Source organism: Gorilla gorilla, chromosome X (assembly GCF_029281585.2).
Source record: "Gorilla gorilla gorilla isolate KB3781 chromosome X, NHGRI_mGorGor1-v2.1_pri, whole genome shotgun sequence".
NCBI classification, from domain to species: Eukaryota; Metazoa; Chordata; class Mammalia; order Primates; family Hominidae; genus Gorilla; species Gorilla gorilla.
In genome coordinates this window covers 46021188-46044486 of record NC_073247.2, presented here as the reverse complement: position 1 = coordinate 46044486, position 23299 = coordinate 46021188, and the positions used below count along the sequence as shown (strand labels likewise).

Below are 23299 nucleotides of genomic sequence, written 5' to 3'. Positions count from 1 at the left end.
GACACAGAGTGCTGATTGGTTCATTTACAAACCTTAAGCTAGATACAGAGTGCCAACTGGTGCATTCACAATCCTTTAGCTAGACATAAAGATTCTCCAAGTCCCCACCAGATTAACTAGATACAGAGTGCTGATTGGTGCATTCACAAACCCTGAGCTAGATACAGGGTGCTGATTGGTGTGTTTACAAACCTTGAGCTAGATACAGAGTGCTGATTGGTGTATTCACAATCCCTTAGCTAGACCATAAAGGGTCTCCAAATCCCCACCAGACTCAGGAGCCCAGCTGGCTTCACCCAGTGGGTCCCGCACCGGGGCCGCAGGTAGAGCTGCCTACCAGTCCCGCGCCGTGCGCCCGCACTCCTCTGCCCTTGGGCGGTGGATGGGACCGGGCGCCGTGGAGCAGGGGGCGGTGCTCCTCGGGGAGGCTCGTGCCGTGCAGGAGCGGGGGGGAGCGGGGGGCGGGGCGGTAAGGCTCAGGCATGGCGGGCTGCAGGTCCCGAGCCCTGTCCCGCGGGGAGGCAGCTAAGGCCTGGCGAGAAATCGAGCACAGCAGCTGCTGGCCCAGGTGCTAAGCCCCTCACTGCCCGGGGTCGGCGGGGCTGGCCGGCAGCTCCCAGTGCGGGGCCCTCCGAGCCCACGCCCCACCGGGAACTCCCGCTGGCTCGCAAGCGCCGGACGCAGCCCCGGTTCCCGCCCGCGCTTCTCCCTCCTCACCTCCCAGCAAGCTGAGGGAGCCGGCTCCGGCCTCGGCCAGCCCAGAAAGGGACTCCCACAGTGCAGCGGCGGGCTGAAGGGCTCCTCAAGTGCCGCCAGAGTGGGCGTCCAGGCAGAGGAGGTGCCCAGAGCGAGCGAGGACTGCAAGGGCTTGCCAGCACGCTGTCACCTCTGACTTCCAGGTAATATAAAATACGTAGTATCCTCTGCCTTCTTGTTATGATGAACGTGTGGGTTATTTGTGGTTATATTTGTTATCTTTGTTGATCTGTATGACTTTTCATAGGGTTTGCAGAAATCTTGTAAACTAAGATTTAGCTAACCACCATTATCTTAGGAAAACCCAGAACACATCTTTATGATAGAGGCAGGTGACAGACAAATCTTAGGCAGACAGGATCGGGTCCCCAGTGAAACCTCACCTTCAAACCAAAAACGGCCTGATGCCTGAAAACTGGGTTGCTGGTACCAGGTGAAGCCTGTGACCCGGAGTGAAAATTTCTATTCCTATTTGCCTGCTCTTTCCTGATTGGTTCTTTCTGAATAAGTGTTTAAATTCAAGTTAAACAATTCAATGTTGCCTTTTCCAGTGCTACTTGTGGCCCACACCACCCCAATACTGGGTCTATAAAAGCGCTGGACTCAGCCACACTTGATGGGGGAGCTACCTAGCTTCAGGTAGGGGGCCGCCCCCTCAGTTCCCCTCTCCCCTGGAAACTGCTCTGTCGCATAATAAAACTTGCTCTGGCCGGGCGCGGTGGCTTACGCCTGTAATCCCAGCACTTTGGGAGGCCAAGGCGGGCGGATCACGAGGTCAGGAGATCGAGACCATCCTGGCTAACACGGTGAAACCCTGTCTCTACTAAAAATACAAAAAAATTAGCTGGGCGTGGTGGTGGGCGCCTGTAGTCCCAGCTTCTCGGGAGGCTGAGGCAGGAGAATCAGTTGAACCTGGGAAGCGGAGCTTGCAGTGAGCCGAGATCGCGCCACTGCTCTCCAGCCTGGGCGACAGAGCGAGACTCTGTCAAAACAAAACAAAAAAAAAAACAAAAAACAACAACTCTCTGCTCCGCTCACCCCCTGGTTGTCAGCGTAACCCCATTCTTCTTGGATGCAGGACAGGAACTTAGGACCTGCCAAATGCGGGTACAAAAAAGGCTGTAACTCTGTAGCCCTTTACCCTCCACTGGCCCACACAATGGGAGAGCCACTGCCCCACACAGTGGGAAGCAGCAGCGAGCCGGGCCATCCCAGGAGCTGTGGGCCGGAGTGGGGCAATGGGGCTGAAAGAGCTGTTAACACGCCCCCATCTGCCAAGCTGTGGACAGCAGGAATAACACCCACTTTGGGCCTTCAAGGTTGCTAGTGTCTCCAAGTTTTTCGGGCACCACCATGTTCCCCTTGTCCAGACACTGGCGCCCAAGACAGAAGCAGGTAGCAGCAACCCTGGCCCAGCCACAGGCTGGGAAGATCCCACGGCAAGTGCAGGATTCAGGCAAGAGTGCAAGCAAAGCGGAGCCCGCCAGGCTGAGTAGGCAGGGTACCTCCTGATGTGAGCTTGGAGCCCAGTGAGGCCCTGGGCAGGGGCATCACCAGCCAAGGAGGTCTCCAGCTGGCGAAGTGGCACCAAAAAAATCTTGTATCATTTCCTTATGTTTTTAAAATTTCTAGTATTATCTTAAATATTCAATTTAAATTACTGTTTGGCATTGACCACTTAATTCAGTGAATTTTAAGTAAAAGAAAAAAGAAAATACATGAATTTGGTTTCCCCCTGGTTGTCATTTCAAATTATTTAGTCATAATTTTTTTTTTTTTTTGAGACAGAATCTCACTCTGTCACCCAGGCTGGAGTGCACTGGTGCAATTTCGGCTCACTGCAACCTCTGGTTCCCGGGTTCAACCAATTCTCCTGCCTCAGCCTCCCGAATAGCTGGGATAACAGGTGCCTGCCACCACACCCAGATAATTTTTTTTTTTTTTTTTTTGTATTTTTAGTAGAGATGGGATTTCATCATGTTGGCCAGGCTGGTCTTGAACTCCTGACCTCGTGATCCACCCTCCACGGCCTCCCAAAGTGCTGGGATTACGGGTGTGAGCCCCTGCGCCCAGCCCTATTCACAATTTTTAAGAATGCTACATTTTACTTCTGAATTGGCTTTTGTGATGCATAAACATTTGGTAGATTGAGACTGCGTAGATATAAACATGCTAATTAATTAAAATATTTCTCAGAGTTTATAAAACCATATGATTGTTTCAGAGGGCCGCTGAGGTTTTTACAACAGTTGTTCTCATACCTGACTGACTATTACAAATAATGGGGGAGCTTTTAAGAATTACCTGTGCTGGCCGGGCGCGGTGGCTCACGCTTGTAATCCCAGCACTTCGGGAGGCCACGGACGGATCACGAGGTCAAGAGATCGACACCATCCTGGCCAAGATGGTGAAACCTCATCTCTACTAAAAATACAAAAATTAGCTGGGCGTGGTGGGGCACGTCTGTAGTCCCAGCAACTCAGTAGGCTGAGGCAGGAGAATGGCTTGAACCCGGGAGGCAGAGGTTGCAGTGAGCCGAGATCCCCCACTGCACTCCAGCCTGGGTGACAGAGGGAGACTCTGTCTCAAAAAAAAAAAAAAAAAAAAAATTACCTGTGCATAAGGCCCATCCTGAATCCATTTACAACAGGATCTGTGTGCGTTTGACCCAAGTATCAGTGTATTTTAACAACCGAGTTTTTTCTAATGTGTAGCTAAGGTTGAGATCACTGATTAAAAGGTATTAAATTGTTTGAGCAGCCCTCTTTAAGGTAACTAACTATATGGGTGAATAACTGAATCTCTTGATATGTATGTTTTTGATTCAAAGAATAATATTTACAAATTAAAACTTGCTCATCTTTATAGTTTCCATGATTTTTAAGGGAAAGCATCAGAAAATATATCTTATACAATTTAAAAAACTATGTTATTTGAAATCAATGGAAATTTTCTATCCTATGAAACACTCTAAAATTTCTAAGTGTAGATTTCCCTGTAACAATTAGGGCTTCCTGTGGAACGCATCCGTATTCCACTCCCATAACAAATAGACACATTATAAAGTAGAAACTTTGCTTTTGCTACAAAAAGAATGCAGATTAGTAGGCATAGCAACTGTTAACTTTGTCAACAGGATGAAAACCATCAATTAATGAGATTAGAGATTTGTTTTTAATTTGTAGGGAATAAAGAGGGTATGTGTCAACCTCTTGCATTTTACATTAATTAGATTGGTGAATAATCATTATGAACTTGTTACAGCTAAGCTACTTTTCAGAGTTCTGTAGCAGAAATTAGAATCAACTATTTCTAATAGTGAGTCTGGTTTCTATTAGGATTTCTTAGAGAAGGATGGGTGCTGGTTTTAAACTGAAAGAATCTGAGCAGCCTTTTTTGCCTTTATACAAATAATTTTTGCCTAATTAAGTTAAATATCATGTATTTCAATATTGTTTAAGCTTAATTAAAATCAAAATTTAAATCTTATTATAAATCGTCTCTGAATTTTAATACATTTGTTTTATAGATCATTTATGTTGATGAAAAGAGTCAAACTCTGTAAAATATTTTAAGAGATTTATTCTGAGCCAAATGTGAGTGACCATGGCCCGTGACACAGCTCTCAGGAGCTCCTGAGAACATGTGCCCCAGGTGGTCGGGGTACAGCTTGGTTTTATATATTTTAGGAAGCCATGAGATATCAATCAAATACATTTAAGAAATGCCCCTGGCTAACATGCTGAAACCCTGTCTCTACTAAAAATACAAAAAAATTAGTCGGGTGTGGTGGCAGGCGCCTGTAGTCCCAGCTACTCGGGAGGCTGAGGCAGGAGAATGGCGTGAACCCGGGAGGCGGAGCTTGCAGTGAGCCAAGATGGTGCCACTGCACTCCAGCCTGGGCAACAGAGCGAGACTCCGTCTCAAAAAAAAAAAAAAAAAAAAAAAAAAAAAAGAAATGTATTGGTTTGGTTCAGAAAGACGGAAAGCAGGGACCTTCCAGGCTATAAGGAAATTTAAACATTTTCTGGTTGACGGTTGAGTTTATCTGAAGACCTGAGATCAATAGAAAGTAAATGTTCAAGTTAAGATAAAAGATTGTGGAGACCAAGTTTTGTAGCGGAGAGGAAGCTCTCAGATAGCAGACTTCAGAGAGAGCAGGTTGTAAAAATGTTTCTTATTGGACCTAAAAGAGTGCCTGGCTCTTAGTTGATTATCTCCTGGATCTGGAAAGGAAAAAAGGAAAACAAAAGGAAAAGAGAATTTCTATAGAATGTGGATTTTTCCCACAAGGGATAGATTTGCAGGGCCATTTCAAGATATGGCAGAGAAACATGCTTTGTGGCAAAGTATTTTTTCTTCCTTGTTATGCCAGAGTCAGATTGGAAAATAAGTCACGATATACAGGGTTAAATGAAACCTATCTGATGAGAAATTATGGTTTATAGGACATGACTCCCCTGACCCCTTAGGTAGGAATTTGGGCAGGATAAAAAAAATCAGGGCTGGGCACAGTGACTCACGCCTGTAATCCCAGCACTTTGCGGGGCTGGGGCGGGCAGATCACCTGAGGTCGGGAATTTGAGACTAGCCTGGCTAACATGGTGAAACCACTTTTCTACTAAAAATACAAAAAATTAGCTGGGCATGGTGGCACACGCCTATAATCCCAGCTACTCGGGAGGCTGAGGCAGGAGAATCACTTGAACCTGGGAGGCAGAGGTTGCAGTGAGCCGAGATCACGCCATCGCACTCCAGCTTGGGCAACAGGAGCGAAACTTCGTCTTAAAAAAAAACAGAGCTTATTCCTCACTTACCACATAATTTGTACTTTATAGTAAATATTTGTTCATTTCTATTTTAAATTTTTTGACTCATTTTGAATTGGAAGGATTTCTGCATGGTAAGAATTTTCTTCTGTGTTTAATATATATTTGTTATTGGGGACCATAACAAATCATTGCTCCCCAGTGATTTCTAACTACTGGTATTTGTTAAGCACATCCGTGTGAAGAGACCACCTGAGCAGGCTTAGTGTGAGCAACAAAGCTGTTTATTCACTTGGGTGCAAGTGGGCTGAGTCCAAGAAAGGAGTCAGCAGAGTGTGGTGGGAGTGGAACTGGTTTTATAGGTTTGGGGTAGGTAGTAGAAAGTTACAGTTAGGGGCAGTTTTTTCGGGCAGGAGAAGAATGTCACAAGGTGCATAGTCACAAGGTGGGGGGAGGTCACAAGGCACGATATCACAAGGTTGATTGATTAGTTAGGGTAGGGCAGGAACGTATCACAATGGTGGAATGTTGCAACGTCGGTTAATCGGTTAAGGCAGGAAATAGCTGTTTCTTCTTTAGTGGTTCTCCTGTTGCTCCAGGCTTTGTGACTCCAGGAAGCCTGTATGTGTGGGTCACAGGGGTCACAGTGGCTCAACCATGGTATAGCCCGTTCAGAGGACCTTACTGCAATAAGGAGAAATTGCAGTATTCACAGCCTGTTTAAATCCTTTCCCTTAATGTGGACTGGATCTACTGGCATGCTTTTAACTATATGGCTATGGTGAAGGGATGTCACTTCTGTAGTTAAGTTACAAAAGATTGTGACTTTCTGTCTTGCTAGTAAACTCTCTTTATTGCCTTCCCAAATCTCACACTTTTATAAATCAAGCTGCCAAGTCATAGAGGCTCACGTGGCAAAGAAGTGATAGTGGTTCCAGCTAAAGCCAGTTAGGAATCCAGGCCATCAGCTCAACAGGCCCTAAGAAACTGCATTTTTCTGACAACCATATAAATTTGCAAGTGGATCGTTTTCCAGCTGAGCCTTCAGAGGAGACCCTCATCCTATACCAACAACTTGATTTCAAGCTTGTGAGAGACCCTGAACCAGAGGACTCAGATAAGCCATTCCAGTATTCCTCATCCACAGAAAATGAGATAATAAACATTTCAGACATTAAGTTTTTAGATCATTCGTTACACAATAATAGATGAGTAATACAATGTTCATTCATTCTTTCATTTATCTTTCAGCAAAAATATATTGATTACTACTATGTACAAGGAACTGTGCTAGATATTATAAACAAAAAGCTAAATAAGATACATCCTCTCCCTTCCTCTCAATTCTCATGCATAAAGTCGAACATATAATTGACGTTCAATTATTACATATTTTAACTTAATTTCCCTCCAAATTCATAAAAATGTGAACTACAAAATGAAATTCAATTTGAATATGGAGTTATGAAGTCTAACACTTGTGGTTAAAACATTTTTATGCCACGGCTGAAATAATATTAGTCTTCAATATGGTATTTACACCAAAGGAAACATTGAGGTAAATCTGACGTTCCCCCCTTTTTATTGAAAAAAAAATTACACTTTTAAAGTAAATAATTTTTTCTTCTGTCTCTTTCTGTATTTGAATGGGATTACTTCTTTGATACTGCTATAGTAAATATTTTAGACTAGATTATTTCTAGCTATTATGTTATGAGATATAGTCTGTTGAGTAAAAGAAATATCCCAAAAGGTTAGAAGTTAAGATGCCTTTAAGCAACTCTGTTCTCCCCAAGAATACTACGGTATAATGACAGAAAGAGAGAGAGAGAGAGAGAGAGAGATTATTTTGTAGAATCTTAAAAAGTAGTAGCCTCAGGTTGTACAGTAAAAAATGTGATATTGCTTGATGGTACTATCAGATACAGTGTAAGAGGGTAAATATATCTAAATTTTTCTCTTCGTTGCAGCTGCATACATTACCCTCATACCACTCAATACCATAATATTTTACATCACTTTGTAGGATGTAGGTGTCCCATATTTGAATCTTTGAGAATGGCAATCTTTTAATGTTTGTCCTCAGGGAGGTTTCATCCAGTCACTTTATATTTATTTTTTGGCCAAATGACACTTAGCAGTTGCAGACCCTATATAACAAGTAACATCTGAAATAAAGTTTTATTTGTATTTTAATGCAGCATACTGGTCAAAAGCACTACAGTATCAAATATACACGAAAGTACAAAATACAGTCTGTCACATAGTAATTAAGCAAAAACTTGTTCTTTGTGCTTTCAATTATTACTGTAAATTGACTATTAATATAAAATATCCACAAATGTGGTTATGATTGCATTTTAAATGGCCATGGATATTTGTGCACAATTACTAAATGATACCTAGGTAACCATTACAGAGCAGTAAGAAATCAAACTTTAAGAGGAACAGTTATAAGCATTAATATTTTCCCATTTTATCTTTCCTTTGGTCTTCATAATATTCTGTTGTTTACATTTGGTCTTTTATTGTGTTAATTTAATGATATAAAATACCAACAATAACTAGAAGGAAAGGAGATAATATTGGTGAATATAGGCAAAGCCAATGCAAATTTATGCTCAGTCAAATTTTTGTGGACTTAGATCTTCTCGGCAAGCATATCGAGATGAGTGAAGGCTATTTGTATGCATGAAATTCATAATTTTCTGAGTTTTGTGTGATGTGATTGAAACCATCTTCACAAATATGATAACTGGAGAAATTATGACAGTGAAAAAGATCAGACATAAATGACCTCATCTTCTAACCTCTAAGCCTTCCTGGTTTATTCCTGGGTGTAGGCCAAACTAGCCTTGGGAAGGAATTTAGTTTATAGTGTAAAATTGATAATAGCTCTTTCCTGTAAAAACCCCCTTCTTGCCTGGGGACCCTTTGGCCTTTGTAGGACTAACAAATTAGCTGCAAGATAAAAATTAAGTTTTTGGGGTCATGAAGCCTCTGGCTGCAAGAGTCTGAACCTCCCCAAATTGCTCCTGGGAATAACATCACTGTTACAAAACCTAAGGTCAGTGCTTGAGATATTTTGCCCCCTATGAATTCATCTCCAACCTGACTAATCAGCAATCCCCACTTCCCAAGCCCCTACCCGCCAAATTATCTTTAAAAACTCTGATCCCCAAGTTTTCGGGGAGACTGATTTGAGTAATAATAAAACTCTGGTCTCCCACACAGCCGGCTCTGTGTGAATTACTCTTGCTCCACTGCAATTCCCCTGTCTTGATAAATTGGCTCTGTCTAGGCAGTGGGCAAGGTGAACCCATTGGGTGATCACATTCTGATGTATTTTAACATTTCTATGTTATGCATATATTGAGATATTTACTTCTGCCATTCCTTGTTTCAAATGCATTTGATTTGGTTCACTGGAAGAGAAACAATTAAATAACACATGCAAATATAAAAGTAATCGTTCAAAATTATGAAAACATAAAAGAATAATTATAACAAAAGCTTAGCGTAGAGTATTTATTCTTGGCTGACAATGCAGAAAAGGAAATACTATGCATTAGATATTCTCAAGGTTTGGTAAAAGAAAATGCGCCATGGCTTCAAAACAAATGTATCCTTTTGATAAATTCTAGATAATTTTTTCAATTTTAAGCATTTTGAGGTGCATTGTACTGTGTGATAACTTCCAAACCTCTAAAATGATGTATTTCTTTTTAAATAAAAAATAGAGCAATATGATCCCCATTGCCTACTATTATATCTTAACTTGTTAGGGGTAGAAGGTATCAGAGTTACCAGCAGCAAATCCCTACAGGTCTGCATCAACCTCAATTCTTGCCTCCTCGGAAGAAAGAATTTGACCGAGGGGCATAAGGCAAAAAAAGACACCAAAGCAACTTTCAGAGCAGGAGTGGAAGTTTATTACAAAGCTTTAGAGCAGAAAAGAAAGGAGAGTACACTTAGAAGAGACCCAAGCGGGCAACTTGAAGGACAGATCCTAGGACTTTATATGCTGGCCCACACCTGGCATCTTGCGCACCTTTCCCATGATTCATTCCTTTGGGTGAGCTGCCCACATGCACAGTGCTCTTCTTAGGCTTGGGAAGTGAGCATGCGTAGTGTGTTTAGGAATTGTTCACATGCCCATCTGAGGCTTTCTTCCCTTTACCAGTGGAATACCTGTGGAAGGTCATACTCTGCCATTTTGTCTCTCAATGCACATACCCGGTCCCACTAGCCCAATACCTGAGATTTTATTGGAAGCCGATTACCAATCTCAAGTATTTTTATCTGTTTGGGAAGTTGCCTCTTTCTGGAGCCTGCTTTCAAATAACACTTTAGTGTGACAGGTGTGACCATCAGGAGATTGTCTCTCTCTGGCACTGGCTGCCAAATTATCAATTTTAGAGAAGCAATGTGATAGCTGCTGAACCATCACCTGATGATCTCCTGACATTCCTAGTGGGTAGGGGGTGGGAGGTGGGATGAAAGCCCTTTCCCATCCCCCTCATGCCCGTCTAACCAGCTGTAACAAACTCACTGAAGATATTCTGATGGGCTTGTAGAGGTCAGATAGCATTAATCAGTCTGATAATTATTCTAGGACAGGGGTTGGAAAACTTTTTCTGTAAAGAACCAAATAGACATTTTTTAGAATCATACATTTTTTGTCATAACTACTCAACTCTGCCATGGTAACATGAAAGAAGGCTTAAATTATTTATAGATGAATAGGGAAGGTTGTGTTTCTATGAAATTTTATTTACAAAAACATGTGAAGTGCCAGATTTGACTCACAGCCTGTAGATTTCTGACCACTGCTCTATAAATTTTAAAAAGTTTAAGAAATAATACATATCATTTATCTTGGGGGATATTCTGAATTACTAATTATGTTAACTTTCCCTGAAACTTTTCATCTGCTCAAGAGTTATCTATAGTAATTTCCAAACTAAAACACTAGCAAAAAATAAGTGCAAAAATGGAAGGGAATGGCCAGACGCGGTGGCTCACACCTGTAATCCCAGCACTTTGGGAAGCCGAGGCGGGTGGATCACGAGGTTAGGAGTTCAAGACCAGTCTGGCCAAAATGGCGAAACCCTGTCTCTACTCAAAATACAAAAATTAGCCAGGCTTGGTGGCGGGCGCCTGTAATCCCAGCTACTCAGGAGGCTGAAGTAGGAGAATCACTTGAACATGGGAGGCGGAGGTTGCAGTGAGCCAAGATTGTGCCACTGCATTCCAGCCTGGGTGACAGAGCAAGACTGTCTCAAAAACAACAACAAAAAATGGAAGGGAATGGATAAACACACTGTGATATATTTGTACAATTGAGTACCACTCTCCAATAAAAATAAACTAGTGATATGTAAATCAGTATGGATGAATCTCATTTTGTGCTGAGTGAAAATATAGACACAAAATAATGCATACTGTATGATTACATTTATATAAAGTTCTAGAACAGGCGAAAGTAACCCATGGTATTAGATATAAGAAGAAAAGGCATGTCATGGGTAGAGTGATTGGGAAGTAGCATGAAAAATGTCCTTTCAGGGGATGTAAAACCCACCTCAATTTTAAGACACGAAAGAAAGAGAGAGAGAGAGAGGGAAGGAAGGAAGGAGAAAGAAGGAAGAAAGAAGGAAGGAAGGAGGGAGAAGGAAGGAAGGAGAAAGAAGGAAGGAAAGGAAGGAAGGAAGAAAGGAAGGGACGAGGGAGAAGGAAGGAAGGGGAAAGAGAGAGAGAAAGAAAGAAAAAAGAGGTAGCTAAGGAAAGCATTTACTTGCAAAGCCATCCTAATCATAACAAAGGTGTTACTCTTATTATCATTAACAAGTAATGTAATGTTGCTTGTTACGATTAATAACAGTAATAACAAATAATGTTATGATTAATGTAACTTGGGATTGATGTGAAACTCATGACTTGATTAACTGATACACAAATTATATTGCTTATATATTTCAGAAATTAGGTTTTTCGTTTACTTAAAATTTGGCTTATTTTGCTTTTGTGTACTAGAACATATATCAAAAAGAAAGCAACCTAACATATCTAGAGAATTGCTATGTGTCAAACATTGTATAATGTCCTTTACATATGTTACTTAGTCTTATAGTAAATCTGTGATATAAATAACGTGAGTCAACAGAAACTTTGAGGAATTATGCAACTTGTCCAAGGGTGCGTAGGTATAGGAAGTGGCAAATCTGTTCAGTCCAGATGTGTCTAACCTCAAATTCTAGTTCCTCACAGACTATGTAATTCGCAGTTTACCCACAGAAACTCAGAAACCACAAAGACCACAAAATGTTATTGTGATGGGGTAACCCTTTAAGTGTGGTTTAAAAGATGTGATGAGGGCCGGGCACGGTGGCTCATGCCTGTAATCCCAGCACTTTGGGAGGCCGAGACGGGCGGATCACAAGGTCAGGAGATCGAGACCATTCTGACTAACACAGTAAAACCCTGTCTCTACTAAACATACAAAAAATTAGCTGGGCATGGTGGTGGGCGCCTGTAGTCCCAGCTACTTGGGAGGTTGAGGCAGGAGAATGATGTGAACCCGGGAGGTGGAGCTTGCAGTGAGCTGAGATCGCGCCATTGCACTCCAGCCTGGGTGACAGAGCAAGACTCCATCTCCAGAAAAAAAAAAAAAAATGTGATGAGACATCTTGGTAGAACTTAAATACCTGGATAAGCTGAGCCAGCACCTGAAACATTTTTTAAAATTTTTAAATATTTAATGGACAAATGAAGATTTGTATGGTATGATGATCTCATATATGTATACAGTGTGTAATTATTATCGCACTCAAATCAACACATCCATCACTACCCATGCTATAAGTTAGATTCCCAGAACATGTTTATCTTATAATTGAAAGTTTGTGCCCTTTAACCAACCTATTCCCATTTCCTCTACTCCCAGCCCCTGGCAACCACTTTTCTACTCTCTGTCTCCAGACGTTGGACTTTCAGATCCCACATACAAAGTCACAAAACCCAAACCGACACCCAGGTGAGAGTTCTTCTTGTGGTAATTGTCCATAACAGATCAGAAGGAGAAGACACTGTTGTTTGCATATGAGCCCAAACAGGTTGTTGCAGCTTCCCCTTGAATCCATACAGCTTTGCTATTACAGATTACTGTCCATTTCTGGGGCTCAGTGTGTCACTGGTGCGTGTGTGAATGCCCACAAAGAAATGTGAACTTAGAAAAAATGTCTCTAAAAAGCTGTTGCGGGAAGCTGTCAGCTCAGCAGCTGGTAACAACAAAGTATATTCCTTTTTTCCCTCTTTCATAACCACCAAATTTACCTAAAAAATGTTTTTCCATCTTGTATACCGGGCTATACTTTTGTCACTTTTAGCAAATTTGAGTGATGTTAATAGTGTGTCTGTGGTCACGGATGATTATAATCTAATTTAAAAAATAGAAGTTCCTCAAGCAATGTTTTGAGGCTTTGCAGGTGTTCACAAAAACATACATTTTGTATGTGAAAAAATGAAACAGTTAAAATGACTGTTTTACAGTTTGCCATATTGAACACAAAACCCCCAAGAATCATGCCTATTGTATTAACACTGGGCTTATTTTCCAAATCATTCTTCAAATTCTTTATAAAATACTGTCTACCTATTATAGTAAAGTTGCATGGTCCATTAGATACAAGCTTCTAGTTCTTAGTAAACAAATAGAGACTAGACAAGATGTCCTGCAAAATGATTACCCCAAAAGAAAAATCACAGTATAAAATGTAACATACAAATTATTTCTGTAATCTAATTCACAGCCTCTCCATTTTTTTTTTTTGAGAATTGAAAGCTTCAGTGGCTGTGTCAAAACCTCAAGGTTTACATTTTTATGTTGGATATTGACTTAACATGCTATTGTTCTCTTTGTTTTTCTGAAGAGCATGTTTTTACACATTTCTTATTTTGCTCAGTGTCTCAAGTCGCAATAGAGTGCATCATAGATAGGATCTGAAAGTTTCCTGTGATGTTGGTCTCCATTGAGTTTAAAGCAGGTGGTGTCATTGACATAAACTGGGCTTCTTGCGGTGCCTCACGCCTGTAATCCCAGCACTTTGGGAGGCTGAGGCGGGTGGATCATGAGGTCAGGAGATAGAGACCATCCTGGTAACATGGTGCAACCCTGTATCTACTAAAAATACAAAAAATTAGCCGGGTGTGGTGGGGGGCGCCTGTATTCCCAGCTACTTGGGAGGCTGAGGCAGGAGAATGGCGTGAACCTGGGAGGCGGAGCTTGCAGTGAGCCAAGATCGCGCCACTGCACTCCAGCCTGGGCGACAGACAGAGCGAGACTCCGTCTCAAAAAAAAAAAAAAAAAAAAAGAAAGACTGGGCTTCTTCAAGTCCTCTATTATTGATTTTAGACTGACACATTAAGGAATGTAATAAATCAATCAAATTATGTAGCCCAGTTTTCAGAATGCAATTCATGCTCAACTGTGAAACAAAATTTAAGATGGAATATCCTATTAGGTCATCTTTTGCTGCTTAAGCCAGAGCAGCATTGCTTCTCTGCTCAAACTTTAGATATTTAGTATATTCATCAAAATAAAGAAAATATAGTGTCTGCAAAGTGAAAACCAAAAAAAAGTGGGAGACAAAGGAAATAACTATATATTGATTGTGTAGAAGAATCTTTCTCTTAGTTTCCAATGGACATCCCCAGTGCATTTTACTTTTTAACGTACATTGAAAATTGTCAGTAAGATTTAAAGGTTCTAGAGTGTGAAATGCTTTAACGAAGCAGAGATGAATGGGTAATACCTTTATTTCATTTTCTATGTTACTTTCCTGCTCCTCTGCCACAACTATCTTTATTATGCTTGCAATACCATATGATACATGACAATACCACCTCAAGCCTCTCTTGTATGCACAGGTGTATTATATTTTAAATACACTTTGGTTGAATATAAATGCTGCCTGTTATTTTATTTGAAATGCTGACTAGAGATTAGTATTGATTACTTTAATTTTCTTCATGGACCAGGAGGAATGATATATTTTTGTTTGAATAGGTCAGATTGCTCCATAAAGAGGGTTATTTGTGTCCATTCAACACAAACTGCCAAACTTTGATGGGTGGAAAAATAAGGTGGGTGGATATCTCCAGGTTAGATTTAATACATCCCACACACTAATGCTGGACAAGATGAGAGAAGTAAAGATTTGAGAGGGTAACACTTAGCTTTATTGGTTTTCTTCATTTTATAGCTGCCATAAGAATGGTTTTGGCATGACTTGCCTGTCTGTGCTTCATGATAGCTTATGATATTCCTGTATTTACATAGAAATGAACTTTATAAAGGCACTGGGTACGTATAAATGCATTCTATGAGCTTACATTAAAATTAACAAGCAATGAAATACATGATTTCCTATTATACTTGAAACTTTCACCTTTGATAGTACAGGCCATCTCGAATGTTTTAATAATGTCATGAAACCATTTCTGGCAAATTGATGACATCAGAAATATTGCAAATCATTGGATTCTTATTTTAAATCTAAATTCCTTTAATGCATTCAAAGGAGTTTTTCAGGTTTAGGAAAATATTTTCAACTGGTTTCATCAATAATCAATCCTCAGAAAACATGCTGGAAACATTTTGTTCACCTTGAAATATTAGGAAAGAACAGTTGAAAATAAGTCATGAGAAATTATGTTTTTGAAATTATATCCAATATTGAAATAATTTGCGAGTCTAGTTTTTTATATATTTCAATCACACTGCTGTCGTTTTAGCTTGGACGCTTTTCTTGTTATGTTTGAGTTAACATAATCAACTCCCCATTAGTCTCTCTTACTTTCAATCCACCTTATAGAGTGCATTAAAGCTAATATCCCTAATATGTTGTTATAACCACATCACTTATTTTATTAAAAGTATTCAGTGTTTCCCAGCTGCACACAAAGAGTAGCAAGTCAATTATACATGCTGGACACAGTCCTAGTTCCCTCAGACTTTCCAGGTTACTGCCTCCTGTCTAAAACAAATCCTCTGCGTCAGTCTTATGCAAAGAGTCACTATTTCCAGAGCCTGTGCTGCACATCCATCCTTTGCAGCTGTCTTTATTTTCTTTAGGCTCCTAAAATGCCCTTCTTGCCACCTCTTTACCTATTTAAATTCTCTTTTTCAAGGGTCCAATCCTATTTTATAATACCAGCAAAATGTTATCTGACCCGTTCAAAGCCAGAGATTCCTCTCATGCCTTAAACTTGTATATCACTTATGTAAACCAAAAAGTTGTTTATTTTTAATTTAATAAAAGAAAATGGACTTTTTAAATATATGTATGTATGCATGCATGCATGTATGTGTTTACTTACTTTGTAGTAGATTTCTGAGTTTTAAAACAGTTACAAATTCCTGTAACTACCACCACAATATGCATCCATCTGTAGCCTCTCCCCACCATTTTCGTAGGTGCATATGGGCATTGGGACCCAATGCTGCCCCACTGGTATGCATGTGCTTATGGTGCCCCACCTCTGCATACCTGCCCGTGACTTCTCTGCTGCCCTGTAGATGTGCACTTACCTGCAGCTTCCCCACCCACAACCCCTGCCACCTGTGGCCTCCCCCTATCCCCTGCCACCTTGCTTGTGTGCACTTGTCCATGGCTACCCTGCCACAGTGCACTCTCCCGTGGACACTCTGCTGCCCTGCCAGAGCGCATTTTCAGGCAGTCCCCATCAGACTGTCATTACCAGAGACTGGAAACACCTCAGCCCCTCCAGCACGGTAGGTGCTTGACTTTGAGGGGCGGAAGAACAAAGTCGTGGGGCTGGTTCAAGACCCTAAGGTTAGAGCATGCAGCCCAGGAGTACTGAGCTGAGCCTTGGTCCCCTGAAAGAATCCAGAAACAAAGCCAATCTACTAAACCTAACTTATGCTACAATTAAACCCACAAGGGCATCAAAGAATGTGAAAACAAAACTCCCCATCGAAAGATCAGGAACTTGAAATATTATAAAATAGTTTTCTAATTCTGTGAAAAATGACATTGGTAGTTTGATAAGAATAGTCTTAAATTTATAGATTGCTTAGGGCAGAATGACTATTTTAATGATATTGATTCTTCTTAAATATGAACATGGAATGTTTGCCCATTTCTTTGTGTTGTCTCTGACTTCTTTCAGCAGTGTTTTGTAGCTCTCCTTGTAGATATTTGTCATCTTCTTGGTTAGTTGTACTCCTAGGTATTTCATTTTTTTGTGGTTATTATGAATGAGATTGCATTCTTTATTTGGCTCCCAGCTTGGAAAATATTGGTATATAGATATGCTACTGGTTTTTGTATGCTTATTTTGTATTCTGAAACTTTACTGAAGTTTTTTTTTTTCTTTTTTTTTTTATCAGTTCTAGGAGCCTTTGGGCAGAGACTATGGGGTTTTCTAGGTATAGTATCATATCATCTGTGAAGAGAGATAGTTTTACCTTTTCTCTTCTTATTTGGATGCCTGTTATTTTTTTTCTTTTGCCTGGCTGCTCTGTCTGGTACATCCAGCACTATATTGAATAGGAGTGGTCAAAGTGAGTATCCTTTCCTTCCTGTTCTCAAGGGGCATGCTTACAGCTTTTGCCCACTCCATATGATGTTGGCTGTAGGTTTGTCATAGATACTCTTATTATTTTGAGATATGTTCCTTCAATTCCTAGTTTGTTGAGAGTTTTTATCATGAAGCTATGCTGGATTTTATCAAAAGCTTTTTCTCCGTATATTGAGATGATCACATGGTTTTTGTTTTTAATTCTGTTTATGTGGTGAATCATATGTATTTATTTGTGTATGTTGAACTAGCCTTGCATCCCAGGAATAGAGCCCACTTGATTGTCATAAATTTACTTTTTAAGAATAATTTAACTTTTAACTTCAGGGATACAGGTGCATGTTTGCTATAGGTAAACTTGTGTCATGGGGGTTTGCTATACAGATTATTTTGCCCCTGAGGCATTAAGCCTAGTACCCATTAGTTATTTTGTCTCATCCTCTCTCTCCTCCCATTCACCTTCCACTTGCCAATAGGCCCCAGTGTGTGTTGTTCCCCTCTATGTGTTCATGTGTTCTCAACTTTCAGCTCCCACTTATGAGAACATGTGGTATATGGTTTTGTGTTCCTGCATTAGTTTGCTAAGAATAACAGCATCCAGTTCCATTCATGATCCTTCAAAGACACGATCACATTCTTTTTATGGCTGCATAGTATTCCATGGTGTATATTACCACATTTTCTTTGTCCAGGCTACCATTGATGGGCATTTAGGTTGATTTGACATTGTTGCTATTGTGAATAGTGCTGCTATGAACACATATATGCATGTGTCTTCATGTAGAACCGCAATGAGATACTGTCTCCCATCAGTCAGAATGGCTATTATTAAAAAGTCAAAAAATAACAGATGCTGACAAGGTTGTGGAGAAAAAGGAGTGCTTATACACTGTTGTTGGGACTGTATATTAGTTCAATCGTTGTGGAAGCCAGTGTGGCAATTCCCCAAAGACCTAAAGACAGAAATACCATTCAATTCATCATACCCATTACTGGGTATATACCCAAAGGAATATAAATCATTCTATTATAAGGACACATGTATGCATATGTTCACTACAGCACTATTTACAACAGCAAAGACATGGAATCAATCTACATGCCTATTAATGATAGACTGGATAAAGAAAATATGGTACATATTCATCATGGAATATTATGCAGCCATAGAAAAGAATGAGATCATGTCCTTTGCAGGGACATGGATGGAGCTACAGGCCATTATCGCTAGCAAACTAACACTGGAACAGAAAATGAAATACTACATGTTCTCACTTATAACTGGGAGCCCAATGATGAGAACATATGGACACATAGAGGGGAACTACACACAATGGGGCCTATTGGAGGGTGGAGTCTGGGAGGAGGGAGAGGGTACTGACCTTTATACCTGGGTGATGAATTAATCTGCACAACAAATCCCCGTGACACACATTTACCTATGTAACAAACCTGCACATGTATCCTTGAACTTAAAATAAAAGTTTAAAAAAAAGAAAAAAATCAATTCTGCCAATCTCTGACTTTTAGAGTTTTTAATGTATTTGCATTTATTTAAATAATAAGTTAGGATTCATGGGGCTGGGCGTCAGTGGCTCACGCCTGTAATCCCAGCATTTTGGGAGGCCGAGGCGGGTGGATCACGAGGTCAGGAGTTCAAGACCAGCCTGGCCAAGATGGTGAAACCCCCGTCTCTACTAAAAATACAAAAATTAGCTGGGTGTGGTGGAAGGTGCCTGTAATCCCAGCATTTCGGGAGGCCGAGGCGGGTGGATCACGAGGTCAGGAGTTCAAGACCAGCCTGGCCAAGATGGTGAAACCCCCGTCTCTACTAAAAATACAAAAATTAGCTGGGTGTGGTGGCAGGTGCCTGTAATCCCAGCTACTCGGGAGGCTGAGGCAGGAGAATTGCTTGAACCCAGGCGGCAGAGGTTGCAGTGAGCCGAGATCGCGCCACTGCACTCCAGCCTAGGCGACAGAAATGTATCTTGACAATTTCTGTTTGATGGGCGGATTATGTACAGTGTGTTATTTATTTTCTAAGGTATTTGGAGATTTTTACTCTCTTGTTAGTGTGCTTTGAGTTACAAATTTTTAAATTTTGAGACATCCAAATTACTCTTTTTTTTTTATGTTGTCTGTGCTTTTGGTGTGATATTCAAGAAATCATTGCCAAATTCATTGTCACGAAAGTTTCCCTCTAAGGGTTTTATGGTTTTATGTCTTGTTTATGTCTTTGATCTATTTTTAGTTAATTTTTGTATATGATATAAAGTATGAATTTAACTTTACTCTTTTGCATGTGGATATCTAGTTTTTCCAAAATCATCTATAAGAAGACTTCATTTTCTTTATCTTATGGTGCTGGCACATTTATTGAAAATCATTTGACGTGTTAGGGTTTATTTCCAGGCTGGCTCTTTATTCTATTCCATTGATCTGTGTGACTTTCTTTATGCCACTACCACTCTGTTTTGATCAATGTAATTTTGTAATTAATTTTTTAAAGTTTTATTTTGTTTTTAACTGACATGAAATAGTGTTACCTATTTATGATGGAATAGTGTGATGTTTTGATATATGTTTGTGTAATGATAAAATTGGAATAATATTTTAAAATCAAGAAATGTGGATCCTTAAACTTCATTCTTCTTTTTCAAGAATGCTTTGGTTATTTGGGGTCCCTTATGATTCTATATGAATTTTAGGATGGGTTTTCTATTTTTGCAAGAACATTACTGGGATTTTTGATAAGGGTTACATTGAATCTGTAGATTCCTTTGTGTGGCATTTTCATCATAACAAAATTAAATCTTCCAATCTGTGATAACCGAATGTGTTTTCATTTATTTGTGCCTTCTTTAATTTATTTCAGTGATATTTTCTTGTTTTCGGTGTACAAGTCTTTGCTAATCTTTTCAGTTTATAGATACCCTTATTGAAATTTTATTGATTATTCAGGGCTACTTTTTTTTGAGATGGAGTGCTGGGATTACAGGCCTGAGCCACCACTCCCGGCCCTCAAGTGAATTTATATTTCAATTATTTTGTTTTATTTCTATTTGCATGTTGATATGTGCTGCCTTTACATTCATTTCAAGAGTGACTTATCTAACTTCTTACAATACAGTTAGAGTAGTTACTTTAAAGCCTTTTGTGAGATCAGTTTCATTTCAGTATTGGCTTGTTTTAGTTATCTTTTCCCTTGAAAGTTTTTAAAATTTTTCTAATTCTTTGTATGTCAAATGATTTTGAATTTTATCTTCAGTGTTTTGAATACTATGTTATATTTTGTTTTATTCCTAAAGAAAATGTTTGTTGTTGTTGTCTTTTCTGTTTCAGCAGACAATCATCTCATTTAAGAACAGACTGGGGGCTGGGCGCAGTGGCTCAGGCCTGTAATCCCAGCACTTTGGGAGGCCGAGGCGGGCAGATCACGAGGTCAGGAGATCGAGACCATCCTGGCTAACACGGTGAAACCCCGTCTCGACTGAAAATACAAAAAATTAGCTGTGCATGGTGGCAGGTGCCTGTAGTCCCAGCTACTTGGGAGGCTGAGGCAGGAGAATGGTGTGAACCCGGGAGGCGGAGCTTGCAGTGAGCCGAGATCACACCGCTGCACTTCAGCCTGGGTGACAGAGCGAGACTCTGTCTCAAAAAAAAAAAAAAAAAGACTGAAATTTCTAACCTGTCTTCTGCGTACTGATCATTCTAATTTCAGTTCATTTTTAATGTGTTTGCAGTGTTCTTTCATTTTATGTGACAACTGGTGGACAGTCTACAGCCTGGCTGGTGGTCTGTCCCCTAGTTCAATTTGAAAAGCTTTTGATATGATATTTATTATCAGATTGACACATGAGAAGTTTGTTAGTGAGTGCTTGAGTTCACACTCAATTTCATGCTATAGCTTTGTTGAGGTTTTTCCTTGTGCTCTTCTCCTTAATACATGCCAGATCCCAGTGTCCCTCTTCTGTGGATGTCTCACTAAAAACTGGAGTTTTGTTATGTATTTCTAATGGTTTTATCTATCTCTGTTGCCAAGGAATGAGATGACAGAGACAGGGAAAAGCTACGAAGAGTCTCTTCACGATTTTTGTATTACATTTCCCCTGGTCGGAGATAAAGTTTCCCTTCCTGTGGAATTTAGGGCCTATTCAGTGCCCCTAATTTTATCATTGCCACATCTTTTGCTGCCTTGAGATTGCCTTCCTGGGTAGAAAAGATTGGGGAAAAAAATAAAATAAAACTGGCATTTTTCCTCACTAGCTCTGACCTTTAGTGAGACTGTTGTACACTTCTCAAGTAAGATAAATAAGAAATCTCTTGAATCTTTTCTGTTCGCAAATGGTGCTCAGTTCTGGGGTTTGAGTTATATTTGATTCCAGGCCTGGGCATAATAGAGAAAAAAAGCAAATATAGGAAACTCATCACTGAATCAGCATTACTTTGAGTTCCAGTTTCCTAAATGAACCTGCTTGCTACAATTACTTTTCAGAGTATTTCATTAGCTATTTCATCAATTTGGTACTTTTTGTTGCATTTAGTTGAAGAACAGGGTTGAATAAACATATTTCATTATATCTAAAACAAAGATTTATTTCTCTACTTTTAATATATCTGTCTTATAGCCCCAGCCAGTTAGGGATGTACTCCTTAGCAATAAACAGTATTTCTCTTTGTACTTTAATTATTATCTTTTATAGTCCGAGATCATCTAATACTGCATTTTGTTTGAAATTCGTACAGTCATGCATAACTTAACAATGGGGATAGATGCATTATTAGGCAACCTCATCATTGTATAAACATCATAGAGTGTACTTGCACAAAACTAGATGTTATGGCCTGTTACACAGCTAGGCTATATGATATGGCCTATTGCTCCCAGGCTATAAAACTGTATAGCATGTTACTGAATTGAATAGTGTAAACAGTTGTCACACAAGGGTAAGTAGTTGTGTATCTAAACACATTTAAACATAGACAAGGTACAGTAAAAATATGACATGAAAGATAAAAATGGTACACCTGTATAAAGTGCTTATAATGAATGGAGCCTGTAAGACTAGAAGTTGCTCTGGGTGAATCAGTGAGTGAGTTGTGAGTGAATGTGAAGGTCTAGGATATTATTATATACTACTGTAGACTTTATTAACACTGTATACCTAGAAAAAGGGGATAAATTTCTGGAAACATACAATCTCCTGACATTGAACCAGGTAGAAAAAAAATCCTAAACATACCAATAATAAGTAATGAAATTGAATCAGTAATAAAATATCTTCCATTCACAGCTGAATTTTACTATATATACAAAGAAGAACTGGTACCAATTTTACTGAAATTATTCCAAAAATCAAGGAGGAGGAATTCCTCCCTAATTAATTCTATAAAATCAGTGTAACTCTGGTAACAGGCAAGGACACCAACAGAAAAAGAAAACTACAGGCGAACATCTCTGATGAACGTAGATACAAAAATCCTCAACAAAATATCAGCAAATCTAATTCAATAGCACATCAAAAAGATAATTTATCACATAAAGTAGGTTTTATTCCAGGGATGCAATAGTGGTTCAACATTCACAAATTGATGAATGTGATTCACCACATAAGCAGAGTTAGAAACAAAATCCATATGACCATCTGAGGAGATGCAGAAAAAGCTTTTGATAAAATCCAACATTCATTAATGATAAAAACCTTCAACAAACTAGGCATTGAAGTAACATATCTCAAAAGAATAGAAATCATATATGGCAAACCCACAGCCAACGTCATACTTAATAGGGAAAAGTTGAGAGCATTCCCTGTAAGAACTAGCAAAAGACAAGGATGCCCACTCTCACCACTCCTATTCAACATAGTACTGAAAGTCCTAGCCGGAGCAATCAGGCAAAAGAAAAAAGTAAGGGCATCCAAATTGAAAAATTTGGGTAAAGCAACTCTCTTTGTCCAAAGATTTATCTAATTTATGAAGGGGCCTGACAGCTTGATGCTGTCAGCCAGCTTCATTTTTGCCAGCTAAAGATCCAAGTCCTTCATTCATGAAAAGGGATCTAGGGAGAACATCACAATGCCACCACATACATTGATTTAAACACTTCTACTTATTCCTCAGATCTTAATCTAAATGTCATTTCTTTCTGGAAAGATACTAGGAAGTGAGGA

The 23299-nt window shown here is 39.7% G+C and overlaps 1 long non-coding RNA gene across 1 annotated transcript in view; it reads left to right on the top strand.

The window, feature by feature from the left end:
- Positions 1-456: 456 nt before the first annotated feature.
- Positions 457-23299, top strand: part of LOC134757910 (uncharacterized) — a 415727-nt gene continuing 392884 nt past the window's right edge. The window contains exons 1-2 of the long non-coding RNA XR_010132512.1: positions 457-899; positions 12472-12561. This is a non-coding gene — a long non-coding RNA (uncharacterized lncRNA). The remainder of the gene's footprint in view (positions 900-12471; positions 12562-23299) is intronic.